Source organism: Struthio camelus, chromosome W (genome assembly GCF_040807025.1).
Source record: "Struthio camelus isolate bStrCam1 chromosome W, bStrCam1.hap1, whole genome shotgun sequence".
Lineage (NCBI taxonomy): Eukaryota > Metazoa > Chordata > Aves > Struthioniformes > Struthionidae > Struthio > Struthio camelus.
In genome coordinates this window covers 17,833,677-17,851,285 of record NC_090981.1, presented here as the reverse complement: position 1 = coordinate 17,851,285, position 17,609 = coordinate 17,833,677, and the positions used below count along the sequence as shown (strand labels likewise).

Genomic DNA, 17,609 nt, shown 5'->3' with positions numbered 1-17,609 from the left:
TTCCTAGTCCTCTAAAAGTGCTGAAGTATACGTGATGATGATTGCACAATTAAACAATCCCCCCTCAGAATATATTATTGAACAGAATAATTTGAGATTCGTCTGAAAGCAGGGGCATGGCGTTGCTTCCCACAGCCGTAGGTGCATGTGTTGCACGGGGGAGATAAATGCTCCTGTAAAGCATGCAGGTGCTGAGATGGGCAGGTTTTGCTCCTTTTTGTGGAGAGGAGGAAAAAAAATCCGTCAAGAGGTTTTTGAGCATTCACAGTCACCTAAGGGTTCCAGATGGAAGTCTTGGTGCAGCAAGTCTGGCATGCCTAGTATCTTTCGTTTTAATTGCATGATTACTGGGGATGCCAAGAAATAATGACAAATTTGAGAAATAAGCAGCCTGAGACAAGTGGAAGTGGTTAAGAGACTAATCAGACAGCTGCACCAAAGGTGTTACAGTGGGGGCTTCACTCAAAATAAAGAGCAGAATGGAGAGGGACTCGAGCAATGAGAATGCTGGCAGTTACAATAAAGAAAATGTAAAAAAGTTAAGCTGGTGATTTGGGAAAGTGCCCTGTGAGAGGATCTATTCTTGGTGCCTGTTACACAGCTGGGTAGCTGTGCTTGAGGACCCCTGGGTCTCTTTCTAGTTCTGTGTTTTGTCTGCAGTTAGAGGTTGATATATGAGATTAAAGTACTAGTCCAACAATAATTATTATCCCAGGAGGAATAAAACTTTCCGTTGATTAGCTGCCTTTCGTGAAGGCACAGTTCAGTGAAGGCAGACCTACTTTAAAGCACTGCTCCATCTTTCTCTTCAGTGCTAACATTAACAGAAGGGTTGAGGAGGAGGGTGTAAGGAGGAGGACGTAAGGTAGCAGTATAATCTTCAGCAGGTTTTGCAGGCCACTTCCTGAAAGGATGAATACACTGTATGAATTTTGATCTTCTCTGATTTGGTTTGATCCTTCTGTCTGATAAAATGAGTAATGTTTGTCTTAAGAGGTCAAAGGAGGAACAGATATCTGCTCTGCTTGCGCAGTAGTGCATCAGCATAGTACATGAGGAAAGCAAGCTGCTGGCACTTGCACTGTCTGCAGGAGCTAGGAACTGCTGTCAAACCTGCTGCTAAGGTACTTATTTGTTAAATACCATAACTGAAATGGGTCTCCAGGGATTGTGTTAAACAAATGGCTTGTTTATTTTGTTGATATTAAAAGTACGGGCCGTAATACGGGCCAACGTCTAGTACTGTGGAAGGTCTGTCCTGCTGCAGGCATCTGAGCGCTTGATTTGATATTGTGGTTATTAGAAACATATGGTTATGATTAGTAGATATTAGGTTATCAGTTCAGTCTGTGGCTGGACAGAGCCTGAATCCTCTCTCCACCATGTGTAAGCTGTAGCTGAAGTGACACGGCAATCAGGTTTGTTTGCACTGCATAAACTATTGCCTCTGTATGGGAAGAGGCGCACTGGAGGAGAAATTGCAATTCTTCCTTAGCACAGTAAAGGAGGAATTATCATATAAATGATGGAGGGTGTTCCTAAAGTTAGGAGGAGATTATACCTAGTGATGACAGCGCCTGTTGAGTTATTTCTTCACAGCAAAAGAGTACAATATTTACAGTTGTCGCTTCAGCAACTGGGGATAAAATATTGCAAGTATCTCTCTCCATTTAGACCAAAACAGAGAGCTGTTTGTTTCATCAGTATCTAAATCACTGTATAAAGACAAAACAACGCCTGAACCAAATAACTGGGCTTTACAGACTGCATCATTGTTTGCTGGGCATCTGGGTATTCTGTGCTTTTTTACAAGTTACTGTGCAACTCAGGAAAATGTTTTTGACTGTACATGCTTTGAACTTTATCAGCCATCACCATATGCTGATTTGTTTCTTAGAAAGGCTTTCTTTTCACAAAATAGTGTGGTGTCACCAAAGTCTTTCCAGTCAACCTCTCAGTTGTCCTCCCGGAAAAATAAGTGTATTTTGTCTTTTGCATGAAGTTGGCAGTTTCTATCTGAAGTATAGGCCTATCTTTGTATGGACTTGATATAGGCTATCTTTCACTTCCTTTTTGGAAAGGGATCTCTGTCCTCCTTCTTGTAATCACCCACTGAATTTGAAGACTGACTGTTTAAATCTTTTTTCAAAAATAGCACTTTCATAAATTGCAATTGACTTCCTTGTCAAAACAGTTATATTATTAAACATTGAATTATTACATGCGGAATGCCCTTTGTTACTTTTATGGGTTGCTTTATCTTATGGCTCATGTTCAGTAACTCTTGCGCTGACCGATAACATCTTTTTTAATTGGCCCCACGTGATGCAGCTATTCTCATCAAACACCGGTTGCTAAAGGAACTCCACCTCCTCCTTTAGAGCTTCCTTTAGAAGCTTTAAACAATTTCTAAGGGAAAAAAAGAACAATTTTTTTTCCTTAGAGCTCGACTACCTATTTCCCCTAGTCACCCTTCAAGTGAATGAGATCTTGCCCTGATCTTTGGTACAAAAGTCCTTTTCTGATGAGCTGAGTTTTATAAGGCTTGTTCTGCCTTGAGATGCTTTTTTTAAAAAAAAGCATGAACATAGTTTAGATTTAAGAGCAGTCTTGTTTACTTGACCTGTATAAACAGATTCCATGCTCTGACAGGAAGTATTTTCTCCAGCCAAAAGCATGTGTTGGTATTTCAGAAGCAGTAGCTTACCTGACACTGACATGTCCAAGAAGCCAACGAAAACACAGGTTCAGAAGTATCCCTTGAAGTGACCTCTAATTCTTACTGAAGGTCTTCGAATACAATTGCTTCAGTTCTCATACTTCATGTACCCTTTGCTCTTCAGGTATTTTGTTTTAGCGTCCTCAAGCATGTGATGCTTTTACAGTTAACTTTGTTATTGAATGAAAAAGCTATGCTTGCGCTTTTTGATTAAAGTTTAATTGGCCCCACTGTTACTGTTGTGTGGGGGAAATCACACACTGGGATAGATGAAGACTGTGTAAGTCAGTAACTCGGTTGAACTTTTTTCCTTCTCTCTCCTATAAAAACTTCGTCTTACAGAAATAGTCAGGTAGTCTGCTGTCACTCTGAGCTTGACATTGATCTTACGGTACGCTTGGGGTTTGTTACCTAATGAGGTCTCTTTTTTTCAGTGTTAAAGTAGTGACTTATTCCTAAAGATAAGATTAGGTCTCTTCAGCTCTGTTATTTGACACGATTGTAACTTTTTTACTGCTAAGCTGTTTAGTAATAGGTAAATCCTTGTGATGCTCTTGAAAAATGTTAATTGAGCTTGAGACTGTATGGAGGTGAATTTGAAGGGGGCTATGCCAGTATAGATGCTTTATTCTGAGACGTATGATTGACGCTAACACGCTACTTTCCACACACGTTCTTCCTCCTTCTTTCCCCCAGATCCTGCCATTGCCAAGGTTATTAGGAGGACTCTAAAGAAAAACCTGTAAATCCCTGCTCTGGAGCTTCTTCTTGGCCCATGCGTGGTGGTTGTGCAGTTCTTCCCTTTACTTTCCTGGAAAGTCTGTAGGAGTGGTGAGGGACACCTTTCGTGTTAAAGTGTTTTTGAAGCAAAACTCTGACTGTGGAGTCAATAGTGAAGCTCTCGTTGAGATCCGAACTCCATTAGGATTGTACCTGCATAGAAAGCTGACTGCATCTCTGCAGGAGCATATTTGCAAGGCTAATATTCGTCACTACTTCTGGGCAAGAGCAGTCATGAAGTCTTGTCCCTGGTACCTGTTCATTAGAATCATAATTGCTTTAGCTATTTTTCCAGGATATTTTCCAAAGTAAAATATGAGATGTTGTCACTGCATACATGGAGAATCAAAGTAGAGGAGGTTGTGGTGGATTGGTTTCAATCAACTGTTTGATTGGGGCAAAAAGAACCAAGAAGAGTTGCCTTTGCTCCCAGTCCTGTGCTTTCATTGTAGTCAGGATGTGTGTGTAGTCATCAGGACAGTGGAGATAATCCTGGTTCGTCAGGGGTTTTTTTTGCTGCTGTTTTTTTATTTTGATTGTGTTTTAAACTTCACTTGCAAATTATCACAAACGAAAGTTGAGTGAAGAGTGATCCCTCTTGTGGGGAAAGCCACAACTGGAACAGAAGTTGTAGTCAAAATGAGCATGCATGTTAGTGAAATGCTGTGCAAATAAAGAATTATTTTAAAGCAAATAAACTCTAGTTGCTCTGAAAATGAGGCTTCTGTAGATAACTAATCAAATGTTAGTGAGATAGTTGGCGATTCCAGATTTTGCTTTTTATACTGAATTTATGCATTTTTCCTGTTTTCTCTAATCCTTAAACTTAGTTTCCTTTCTTTCAGGAACTGAAAGCGTAGTGTGAAGGCTTGACTGTTGCTTTGTTTCTACTGGTTGAGGTCATACTAAGATATTTTTACCGGTGTTCTGCTGTGAAGACAGCTCTTTATTGAAATATTTGTGGCTTATTGTCTCTTTAAATGCAACTTAATTTGTATTTGTGTCTAATCAAAGCTGCTGAGGGCGCTTCAAATACTGCACTATTCTAAAATCCCAGGCAGCAAATTTTGCAAATCACCATGGTAATGTACGTGTGGGAGGAAGGCTAAAGTCAGAATCTGCATTTAATCTTGCATGTGTTCAGTGCCACTAGCACTGCTTGCTCTTTGATGTGTATGTGTTCCTTTGCTTAATTAAAGAAATGGGTCCGTAAGCAGCCTTAGCTGCATCATGTTGTTATTCCACTTTTATCTGATTTGTTGTGATTCTGAAACAATGCACTGAAAACTTGATTATGTGGATAATGGCTGACTTTCCTCCCTGTTCAGAAAGTGACACAAAATCCTGTGAAAGTGACAAACTTCAAAGCTTTTTTTGCTGCCTCTATGAGATCTTATGTGAAGGTTTAAAATAGTGTTTTACAACAGGAGCTGCAAACTAAGGAGTCTCCTACTGGTAACTCATCTCCCCTTGATTTCTTGCCAAGTCATTGTGAATGTTTGAGTTTCTTGGTTTTTTAGGTATGCCTGAATGCTTTTGTGCATGCGTTTGTTGCCTTAGACACAAATTCTGAGATGCACTCAATGCTAGTGACTTTTTTGTTCTGAGGGAAGATTTTTTTTTTCTTTGTAAGAGGAACCGTGTCCTGTTCTGGAGTGCCAGAACTGGTTTGGTTAAAAATAACAAAGCTAATGATAGGCTACTTTCTTAATAATTAGTCTTATTCAGCAATCAAACAAGCTACTTCTGTCACTGCTGACTTATGGTTAAGCAGATACCTATATATAAGAAAGTAAACCTGACTTTTAGGGGTTTCTTACTGTTGTAGTTTGAATAAATAAAAAGTGGAGAGGCTTGGATAAACGATTTTCTTCTTTCCCCATTATTATTCTGATTATCCCAAACTTTTATATGAATTGCAGAAACTTCTTAATTTAAGAAGATTGCCTCGTATCTATTGAGAATTATAAAGGCAGTGATACCTATTCCAATTGCAGTCTAAATTTTAATGATTTCTTTTTTGTATTGGAGATGGCCTGTGAGAATAGGGTATCTCACCCTTTCATTGCCTAAATAAACTGTATAGCAAAAGCACCCAGAGAGATATAGAGTTGAAGTGATCTGTCTGCATCAGAGCTCAAAGGAGCCTGGGGAGGCTCACAGGAGCTCCTTGTGCTGCTGGCCAAGCGTCTGGCATGGTGCAAGCTGTGGATCTGAGCCATCGTGTGTGTATTCAGATCATTCGGTGTATTTTTTTCTTTTTTTAACGGTACTGTTTGTTGTATGTAGTCTATGCTGTCACTGAGGGTGTTTTCTTCTTTTAAATGGCAGCCCTCCTTTTGTGAGGGTAGGTAGGGGGAAGTGATGACTTTGAAAGTCTTTACCTCATGAAAATAAGTTTGTGGGGTTTTTTTTGTTTTTTTTTTTTTTTAAAGGCTGTGACCTGTCTAGGTACTGAAGCTACTTGGTTAGCTAGTAATTTGCTGGGCCCCTTCTTTGCTTGTTGAAGGATGAGACATTTAATCTGCCGTCCCTGAATAATCTTGTTTACCAACTCTTTAAACGACAAAACTTTAGGATTCTTAGGACTTTGAACACTGATCTCTTATGACCAATGTACTATTGACTTTTGTCAGACCTTAAAGGTTACTTCAGTCCTTCTGCTTCTAGCCTGTGCAGGATTTGTACCAGCAGTAAGGTTAGTTGTCATCTGTGTGGTTCAAAGCAGGCAGTCAAGGGGTTATGCAAATTACTTTTGAAGCAAAAATTTAAGTAAATTACATTTTTTATCTGTTAAATCAGTTGAATCAGTCACATCAGATTCTCAGTCTGTATTACTTGGCAGGTATGAAAACACGCTCTCTGCTTCTGAAAAGTATACTATTTGTATAGTATACAAAAATACTTGCAATATTAGCCTCTTCAAACCATTTGATTATGAAAAAGAAAAGCCCTTAAGTGCAGGGGATGAGAACTGTTAGATTTACACGTGTGTAGTAGCAAAATGACCTGCGAATGGAGTATTAGCCCGCAATTACATCTTCCTTTCCTTTAAGAAAGGCTTAGGCTCTCAAGCAGTAGTATAATACACGCTGAGTTCCTGTACAGTAAAAATGGAATATATTAATATTGATATAAGCAGATTTCAAGCCTTACATAGTTGGATTTTTGCACTCCCCACCTCTGTCTGACCCGCATATCTTTCCATCTTCTCTTCAGCCATGTGACTACAGTGTAGTCCATTAAGCATCCATATAAACACACCTGTGTCCCTGATGAGCCAAAGAATTCCATGAGGATAGAGAAGAAATAGGAAAGCTTGCTGTTGACGCAGATAAATATGACCTGAAGGTCAGGTTTATAAGTGGTCTGACTTCCAGTAGTTTCAAAGGGTGTTAGCTGCTTTTTCCTTTGGGGAAGTTTTTTGCAGGGGAAGGGAGGTAAATGTAAACACTATAAAATAGTGAAACATCTTAATATTGGTAACTTCTAGTGGAGGAACTGCAGGCTTAATCCGAGGCGACTTATTGGGAAGTATGTTGCAGTAATAATGGGCTTCAGTAGCAGGGTCACTGTAATCACCTGTGATCTTCCAGCCATGATGAGGATTTCTCAAAAGCAATCTGTAAGGCTGGGGGAAAAGGCGTTCAGAGATCAGGCCGCTGTCCCAAGCGAATAGAGGGATGCCTCCTTCCTTCAGAGGCACATAAGTGTGAGCTGCTGCTCTAAATTGTTCCCTGAAGGACCTTAGTTTTGTGAGGCCTACCCCTCTCCGATAGGAACGGGAGAAACTAGAGTTGGCTTTCATGATTCTTTGTGCCTCAACTTAGTGTTGTTTTTCCTAGTATCTTCATGCCTCTCGAGCTTTCAAATATTCACACTGTTTAACTCGCTGACATTTGTTAATTCCATTCACAATCATTATGGCTCTATTACATGAATTGATGTACCAGTTATAAGCTTCACAAGGAAATGATAAAATCTGCTCTACTGGCTATCTGTCACTTTCTATACGTGTATGACTGCTGAAGATGTGATGTGACTTTTAATTAAGGCTTTTGCCTTTGACTTCAATGGAAGGATGGCTGGAACTGAGTCAATGCACACGTGCATGCACACACACACAATTATTCAGCAGATGCAAACCTAACCCTTGGTATTTTTTCCATTTCTAATTGTTAATAGTTTGCAGAAAGACTTACAAAGTTTAGATTATCAGTCAACTTTTATTGGGCTTTATCTTCATTGTATTATCTTTTTGTGGATAAACTGTTGAATCTCAATGTCTAGATTTTTTTTGTAATGGAAGGACTGAATGTTTTCAGACTATTTAACTATTTGACCAGTGCATTTGTAAACTTATGGCCTCTTTAGCTTAGCAAATACTTTCTTTCTTAAAGTAGAAATATGTTTTAAAACCTTTTCTAAACATCTTACGTATGTAGTTCTTCATCAAATATGAGCCTGTTCTGTCTCATTTGAAAAATAATTTAGACAATGCTGTGTGGCTCCACTGATGGTTTTTCTGCTGAATTTGATACACTTAGTAATAACAGTATTCATTTTTCTGAATTTCTTATTGCTTATAACACTCTTATAATTGCCCCAGCAAAATAGACTTGTTTTGCATTTTGGTTCTCGAAAAGCACGTGTGTTTCCACAATAGAAGCTCAATACTAACAGATATGTTTCACCTCTTCAGGATGATCTGAAGATCATTAGCCCATTTATCATACTGATTTTTACCCTGTCATCTTTGTTTCCATAAGCAGCTTTATAAAGAACTTTTCAAATAGGCTGATGTGACTTTTAAGCTGTCATGGACTAAGTAAAATAAACAACAGACTGAGCAGATATTCTAGGGATAACGGTGAGATCACCTGCTAATGTTGTAACACTAGCAATTTCTTGTAACTGGTGAAAACAGTAAATATATTTTTTAGAGATACAGGAAATACACCTAACTGATAGCTCTGAAAACAAGACTTAGACAAGCACATTCTAACGCTTAGATAACTTATTTATAGCTAACGTTCTTAATGAACGAGTGGTATGGCTAAGTCTGCAATAAACTGTTCAAACTTTTCATAGGAAGTAGTTACAGCTTTGATTCAGAGCATGCCTTGGCAGTACCTGCAAACACAACCCTTCTTTCCACTCCGCTGGCTGGTACTCCTTGCCAGCTAACGTAGTAGCCTTTCATGCCAGAAGGGTACCGTTTATAGATAAAGTGGTTTTGTGAGTTAAACTGTCCATTAGGATGTGGGTTTAGGCTACAGGCTTCATTCATCCAGGGTTCTAAGTAGCTGGGACATAGCAGCTTACAACATCTGGGCCCAGTCTTGCTTGTAACTTAATCTCACTTGTATTTTAAAATATTAGTGTGCAAAGATGGCTTTTGTCGTTCTGTGGGGCTGTGCTTGCAGCATGGTCTTGTGTTTTGAGCGTTACCGTTTTAGGAAGGTGTAGTTTACTTAACTTTCTCCTTGGGCTGTTTGCCTTTAAAGAGGGATGAATGAAGACATGTTTGGTTTAGTATTTCTAAATATAGAGTTGGGTATTAACATGGCTAATACAGAACTGCCAGCTTTATATGTGTAGTTAGGTTGTTACATATGCTGTTAGCAGCCATTTAATGTGTGCTCTGCACTAACATTTATCTCATACTGCATCAGAATACTACAGAATTACTGTCTGTGTTTTCCTCAGTTCAGATTTACTAATTTGAGCCTTTCTTCTACTTTGAATTCAAGTTGCATTACGTCTGAGTGAGGAGGACCATGTTTTAAACAAGTTAAATTAGATGACTGTCCTATCTGTATCTCAGATACCGACCACAGAGTCTTTAATTAGAAGGTTACTCACTTTCAGTGACGTTTCAGTTTCAGATTTGAGGTCTACTGTAAAAATGCCTGTCTTCCTTGCTGATTTTCAGGATTTAATTTGCTTTCTTATTAAATATGTTGGGTAACCATAGCAGTGTCGTGTGTTATAAGTTGGCTGTTCAGCTGTGTTGTATGAGAAACAGCTTGTAATCATGATATGGTTGTTCTGCGGGGGGGGGGGGGGGGGAGGAAACCAACTCAAACTCTATTTATAGATATTCTGAAAATAGCTTCTGTAGAGGCTATGCTGTTATGAAAGTTTTTATCAGGCAAGTTATTATTTGGCAGTTTTGATTCTATTTTGCACAACCTGTGATCATTTGTGGACTCTTTCGTTCAAGTACGTATATTATTACCTGCTATTTAGGGGAGAGTTTTAAAAACGTTTCCAAGTAAAACAAACTGCACAAGTATTATGACGGTGAAGTTGCCCCCGCCACGTGCTTCTACTGTATTGCTAGGCTCCTGCTCGGCTCTGGCTAGATGCCCAATCTACAGGACCTGTATTTCTGTAAAACTTTAGCTCTCAGGCTGTCAGCATCACCCTCTTGGTACAGTTGGTCCAGCCTAGTGTTCTCTTAGTTACTGTTTGCTTGTGTCCCCTATTTATGCTTTTGGGGTAACTAAACATGCAGAGAGTAACACAGAAGCTGTTCTTTGCTCCTCCCGAGGCTCCTTAGCTGGAGAAAGGAAATGGAAATCTCTCTCTCTCTCTCTCTCCCGGTTCTCGCCTAGTTGTTCTAGGCCATTGTTATTTTCACTAAGGCAGCTATAGCCACTTCCTAATATTGCCCATCTTCCTAGTCCACTGCTGTGACTTTGTTCTTTTTGGACTACCCAGATTTATGTCCTAACAAAAACAGCGATCAAAGGTTTCTGTGTCTCTGACATGTAACGCTGTCCAGGCAAGTTTCCCTTCTTCCTTCCCTTCCTCCCCGGCATTCTTCCCCAGACTTACTATGTTTCTTCATTTGTAATCTTTGTTTCACCTGTGCTCATCTGCCTCTGCTTTTTATTCCTAGTCTATACATTTTCCCTATTCAGTCTTATTCTGAAAACTACAGGGGTGAAGAGAAAACATCTTGATTTTACTCTTTAAATCTGGCTTATGTCAGTCTGAGGAAAACCGGAAGACTGTTCCCCAGCTTGTGAGCAAGGACAGGTTGAAATATGACAAAGAAGCCCCCAGTGCAAATCAGCAAGCAAATTTATTGCCATTTAGTGGGAAAGGCATAATGCCAGGAGGCTCAAGTGTAGAAGAGATTTAAAAAATAAAAAAAAAATCCACAAAGCAGTACCCTACCTCACAACAGGAGATGTGTAAAACTTATTTATAAAGGCAGTACTACTTCCACGGTATTTTATAGGGGCTTTTAAGGTGTGAACCAAAGATCTGCCTGAAAGTATATTTTGTTTCTTTCTGCTCTCCTCACAGCTTCTGTCTGTTGTGAAATCAGTTTCCAATGCACGAATGCTGTCGGGAGAGGTTGTCATGGTAGGTGGATGATTTCTGAACACATACTCTAAGAAACCCCAGGTTTAGCCCCAGTAAATAATTCACTGGCCATTCATAATAGCCGTTCTGGAGCAGCAGTTCCTCTTGTCATTCAGAGCCAGCCCTTACCAATGTGTTTCCTTTCCGTTATTGCCTGTAGTACTTGTAATCCATCCTTCCTTTTACTGAGAACTGCTGAACTTGTTGGCAGATGTAATGGACAATAACTCAATAACAAACTTGTTTGCTAACCCTTACAAATGTCATGAGAGGTAACTGCCAAGCTGTGCGTTTCTGTTGGACACTTAGTACTAATAGGTTATTTCCTGGACTACCTGGTATTGCCAGTGACCTGGAGCCTAACCAGCAAGAAGGGGTTACCTAGCTAATCTTTCACACAAAAATGTTGGAATATGCCTCTCACTCAAGGACTTTGCAACAGCCCCTGCTAATGTTCAGGTCTGACTGTAGCAAAGGGGGGCAGCTAGCGTGAAGGCAGGCGTTTGCTTCGAGCCCAGGCCCCTCGGTAACCCCTAGTGTCGGCAGGCTAGCAGGATGCATGACCTTCCATCTGGGTTGTGGAAGCACAGGCAGAGTTGCCAAATACGTGTTTCTCATGCAAGTTGTGAGACCTTTGGCAGCCCTCACGTAAGCAAACAGAGCGGAGGAATGCAGAGGCTGCACAGAGAGGATCGCGCCAGAAGTGCTCCCGCAGTGGCCGCATTGAGCCCCGCTCCTGCCACGCTGAAGGCCTCTGGCAGAGCTTCGTTGCAAGCATGCCTATACTTCCGACGCCCAAATGAAAGACCTAAACCATCTCAATGGGAGCCAAAGGTCTGTGTACCCGTTCAAGTTGAAGTCAGACTGCTGAGCCTATTAGTTGCTCTGTCATGGCAATGGGATGTTTGCCTGTAGGATTTGTGCTCTGGAGGAGACAGGGAGTAGCTTCCTGGAGTTGGGGAAGTCGCTGACATACACTCTAGGTATCTTGGTTTGAGGGGGGAAAAAAATGACATTTGTTTGTTTAGGAGGCTCTGGAGAGCAGCTGACTTAAGTGTTATTCCCTGGGGAGTTTCGTTGCTTTCCAGATATTCTGCTCTGCTTAATGTTGCTGTTCAATATTAATTCTAGTGCCACACTATGCAGAGGCTTTCAGGGACGCTTCAATGGAGTACCGCATTAGCAGCCCCAAAGGCATCTCTCTGGAAGGAAGCACATTTAGCTTGTGCTATCGTCCTCAATTTGTTGAAGGCTCAGTGCCATGCTTGTTTGGCAGCATCGGAGTCGGTAATACAGCGAGACAACTACACTGTAACCTGAGACTGACACAATGCAAGATTGTGCATGCGGAGAAGCGCATCCATCTTAATATGGTGCGGATGATGGTGGAGTTAATGCTTTTCGAAACCTGATCTAGTTGTGATGTTTATTATGTAGGAGTTGTGCGCCTGTGATCTTACAGTGGTAGTCTGGTTGTTTTTTGGATTGTGGTTGTTGTTGTTTAGTTTTTTTCCCTCCTCCCTGTTCAGTATGTGACTTACAAAAATCTCTTTGAAAGAACATTGTTCTGTTTCTGGTTATTTGCATGTACTTAAAAATAGTAGGGCATGGCATTCCTGTAGCTAGTCTTGGCCCACATATATTAGAACCTTTTAGTTTTGTGCAAATATACTTGAAAATTTATGAAGTATTTAATCCATATCTCTGAACTGTTGTGTTTAGTTGTGTATGAAACCCTGTTGAGAGATTTCTAAAGAGTTGGTGTGTTTCTAGGACGTTATAACTCTACAATAGGTTAATTTTAAGGAATAAGGTACAGCTTTATATGCTGTCAGTCCAAGCTTCTGGACTAGCTGATCAAGGACCTGGGGATGTAATCATACATTTATTTCTTCATTTGCTTGGACAGCCTGTGCTGTGCAGTGAACTGGAGCAGGGAACCGATACAGAAAGGTTATTTTAAGCTGTGTTGCTATTGAACCTCCAGCTGTGGTTAGATGCCACAGAAAGACAGCTGTACCTCTCAAGAACAAATACCATTTTTTAAGGTGTACTGTTTTTTCTTTATGCACACAGATCTGGTCCGAACACATCCACAGTTAACACATGACAAAATGTTCAAACTGGGACCCACCCAGATTTAACGGCCTACAATCACTCTTTTTGTTGTATATTGGTTTTTCTCTTCATGGAGTAAGCTGGGGAAAAGGAATAGATAGCAAAGGCTATTAAGACGGCGAGGAACAGAAATTTGCCTTCTCGCTTCCCCTTCTGTAAAGCAGAGTCTTGATAACTTGATCTTGCATGTAGTAAGGTTGCACAAATGAGCCACTCTAGCCATCTTGTCAACCCTATCATGTAGCGGTTATCTCAGCTAACAGTTAGCTGCTGTTTAACTGGACAGTCCTGCTCGCTCCTGTCTTGCATCCGTTCTTGTGCAGGTTTGTCCTTGGTGGACTGATTTGGGTTATTAGGCCAACAGAATAGTCACCGGAAGGGAACGTGCGGCCAGAAGTTTGGAGAGAGGTGGCACTTTGCTGATAACTGTATGGTAGACTGCCTTGGCTATGTTAATGACATGTACTCTGAGGCTGTCTCTGGCCTTAGATTTTTAGTTTTCCTAACTTAAGTTATACCACCAATGTAAATATGGGCTACTAATTTTTGTGGTACCAACACAGCATGCCTAACTTCCTAAAAATACAGTGTTTAAGTTTGTAAAAACATTTAATAAAAAATTTTTGCAGTTAGAATTTGAAACATGTTAGGATAAGAATAAAGCACCCAGCAATGCGCAACTTTGAATGCTTTTGCCAGCGCTGCAGTGAACAAGGTAGCCTCTAATCCTTGAATTCATGCACTGAGAGAGGTAGTTAGCCTCCTAGGAGCTGTGACATCTGTGACCCTCTGCAATGGGGAGAGGGGTAGAAACTCTGACTCTCTCTTCTGGTAACTGCTTTCTTTATGCTAACATGAAGTTACGTTGCTCTTCGTAATACATAGCTTGTATTAGGAGTTGTAATAGATGAGGTTACTTGTAACCTCCTCCCCCACCCCCCGCCAAACCAACCTTCCCTCCTCCCCAGAATTGCTGGTCTCTTCAGTGAATGACTTCCTGCTTAATGAAAGGAAATAGAATAACTGAGGTTGTAAAATTCAGGTAGGGCAAGACTGCCAGTTTGCTTTTCACTTTAACAGTTCAGCTAAACACAGATGACAGATCTATGAATATTCATGGTGATACCAAAACCATCAAAGCATGATAGGGATTTTAACCTGAAGTAGACTGGATCTGGTTTCTTGGCACTTCTCATGAATTCTAAGCAGCATTTCAAATGCCTCCCTGGCAAGGAGCCCCTGATGAGAAGTCCAGCAGAATTATGATATGCAAATGTCCTTTGTGTTCATAATAAAAGCAGATTGATTAATATTAATATCTAATTCAGACCAACTTTGACAGGAGGTCCAGGTGTTTTGTGACCCTCAATTAATTGAATGAATTATTTTTGACAGCATTAAATTGTCTTGTTGCCCTAACAGACTCATGGTATTCATGGTATGTACAGCAGCATATGCTGTATCTAGACTTCCTTCCCTAATTTTCTTGCATAAGTATCTTCTCTGTGCGTTTTCTGGGTACTGTCTGGCAATTGCACATTCCTGATCCTCTGCTCAAACTAAGGCTTTAAGTACATGTCCAAATTCTTCAAAAAGATGATAATTGTTTGCTGTTCTTGGTTATACTTTTCGTGGTTGTTTTCGTGTTTAACTCTTATTTTAGTTTCACGTTTGTTGTTGGTTATAGCGTTCTGCTCAAGTTGTTGTCTCTCATACTTTCCAGTTCTCATCAAGTACATACATGTGCTTTGGTGCAGCTGTAATGTAGATGAATGGTCAGTGTTCTTGAGGAGCTGAATTCATTCAGCTCAGTTTTGGGATATATCTGTTCCTATCTGAGGTTAGTAATTGATAGGACTGCATCACATCTGCATAGGACTAATTTTGGTGGTATTCTGTGGGTACTGATGGCATACTGCTATTTTCTTGTGAGCTTAGAATTTACAAACTCATAAAACTAAAGTTGCTGCAAATAACTATTTTAATGTTTTACTTGAGTGTATCATATTCTAGTATCTAAAAATCCAATTGAGTTTTGGAGAAAGATTCTCTTAGGCAACAAATTATTTAAAAAATAGGCATGTTTTTACAAAAATCTCTTGTGTATGCTGCTCTTGTGTATGCTCAAAACTGTTTTGTGGAGCACATATGACACAATTCTGTGTGTTTGGGGGAGGGAGATGGAAAACATGCAAAATACTGTTGAACTCCTCAGCTGTAAAATAATAAATTTCTCTATTTCACCCTATCTGGGTTTCTGGGCACAGTTCATACACTACGTAATTCAGCTAACAGTCAAAATTTGATGCATTTCCCTACAAATACTCAAACCATGCCGAATTTTCTTTAAGTACATCTAAGTGGCTAAAATGATGTTTTTTCTCTTTTCTCTCACTTTCCCTTCCTCTATTCATTTGACAACTTTGCCAAAGTATTTTGAATGAGTGAGATTGATAATACCAGGCATGTTTGGGCTCATCCTTCACGCTGAGCACTTCCTTTCTATGAACATACCTGTTTTTTCAGCTTTGACTTCACTATTGCTTGTAAAAAAAACTTTCTGGCAGAGCCTAGGACAGGAAGAGCCTGTGCCTGAATTTACGCTGGAGAAGTATGTGACAAGGAGGTAGTTTTATTACTAGCCTGTGAAATGGGAAGTGTAAGCGGCACTCTGAAACGAGGGTGGGAGCTTCGCCTTCCCCAGCCAGACCTGGGCTTTCCCCTCTGGCCTCCCTTGCTGTTCTGCCTCAGGACCATCCCTGGAAGTTTATATGTCCACCCGGTGAAGGAAAATGCTGTGGAGGTGGGTGGAAGGGGGAGAAGGCGGCAGGCGGGAGGGTGGCCGATGTAGGGATAACCAGGGCAGGTTACCCTGGATTTGTGTATGAATAGGAAGGCTGGGAGGGGAAGATATGGAATATTTGGGGACAGAAGGAGAGTAAGGTATGTACTACAAGCAGGAAGGATTATGCATGGATGAGAGGTGACGCAGGAAGTGACGCATGGGGAAGAAGGACTCCTCCTGGAGCATGGAAGTCAGGTTCAGTGATGATTCCCTCGAGGAGCAGGGGGAGGCAGAGAGCAGAGAACACTGCACGGTGTGAAAATATTTGTATTTGGCTCTTGTGCCAGAAACAAGTGAAATGAAAGGGAGTTCCCAAAGTTCCCAACCTGTTGGCTGCCACTTCTGTATGTGCTCCAGGAGTGTCTGCAGGAAGCTTCAAACACAAGTCAGGAAGTACAGCCTTCCTGACCTGCCTGACTGAGGGCAGTGGAAACGGGTGAGTGCTAAGTCTCCATAAACATCTTCACACTATTCTTTCAGTTAAAAAGGAAGAGGGGGGGAAAAAGTGAATAAGGTCCTAATATCTTTCTGAACTTAAGCATTTGGAGGTTCAAACTGACAGTCTGTAAGACAGTGTTGCTTGACAGGGCATCTGGGCCATACCCTGCTGCCTCTTAGCTGAGAACCCAGCAACTCTTCTCTCTCCCTGTCCTCCTGCAATTGCATGGCTGGACTTCCATCTTCACGTAGCCAGGGGGTAACTGTTTCTTGCTGCATGATTTTGACTACATGGTGAGCAGATGTACTTCCCATCATGTCAACAAGAAAGCATTAAGGCCTGTGATTCTTCGTAGTTAGTATATTCTTCATTTAGTTTTATGAAATATTGAAACTTATTTTTCCCAGCTGCCAAGAGCAAACTCGGAACCATCTGAAAAAAGATAGCAATGTTTTGTCCGTGACTCTTCCATTCTAGCATTGCTGTGTATCACGTAATTCATTACCGATCTAGAATATCGGGGTGGGGAAAGGTGGAAAATTTCTTCTCTCCCTTCTGGAGAGTAAAAATGATGATGAATTTTGGAAGAGAAGTGCTTTTCCATTAACAAACAAGGTCAGTTTGTCAAGGAAACCCTTGTTCCATTCATTTCCAGCTCTAAAGGCTTCCGCAACATTTCTGCGATTCGTTCTTGCCATCAGCCTAAAATACTAGTAGTCTGCGTTTGTGGTGCTGTTTGTGTCTGGATACCACTGTAGAAAAGCCTGTGCCTCTTCAAAGTCTGGTGTGTGTCTCTTCTGTTACCTTGTTTTTGTACTTTATGGTTTTCAAATTTCTTTCATGGACTTTTTCTGTGCAAGATTTTTATGTTTTTTTTAGCTTCCTGAAAGCATGTAAGGAAGTGCTTAGATTTCATACATGCCATATTTGCATCCCTTCTGTATGACTACTTAACTTTCAATTTAATCATTAATTCAGGAAGTTGGAGCAAGGGCAAAAGAGAAGTTTTAGTTCACTTTAATTGAAATGCTGTGCTCTGCTGAATTTAAGGACAAAGGAAAAACTGAATGTAGTGTGTGAGTTGTTAACATCTATGTTTAATGAAGGACTCCTTACTTGTTAAGTTAAGCTTGTGCAACTTTATTTTTCTGTCTGCAACTCTTGAGTTTTGGTTATTGCATTAATCTTGTAGAATAACTCTTTGAAGTAACACAGATGCCAAACTATGTTATTGTTACTCCATTGCAGATGCCCATTTGTACGAATACTTATTTATGTTTTATTACTGCTGTCTTCTGCAGCCAGTACGTTTAGATCAGGTTGTCTTC

General features: G+C 40.5%; 1 protein-coding gene across 12 annotated transcripts in view; it reads left to right on the top strand.

Annotated features, from left to right (window-relative positions):
* Positions 1-17,609, top strand: part of LOC138060849 (CDC42 small effector protein 2) — an 86,584-nt gene that overhangs the window by 3,810 nt on the left and 65,165 nt on the right. The window contains exon 1 of one of the 12 annotated variants that reach the window (XM_068924804.1): positions 1,048-1,124. The exons of 10 other annotated variants lie outside the window; for them this stretch is intronic. The gene's annotated coding sequence lies outside the window, so the exon portion shown is untranslated. Of the gene's footprint in view, positions 1-1,047; positions 1,125-10,824; positions 10,880-17,609 lie in introns of those variants that run through there. One more of the 12 variants, XM_068924805.1, reaches the window with a different exon arrangement.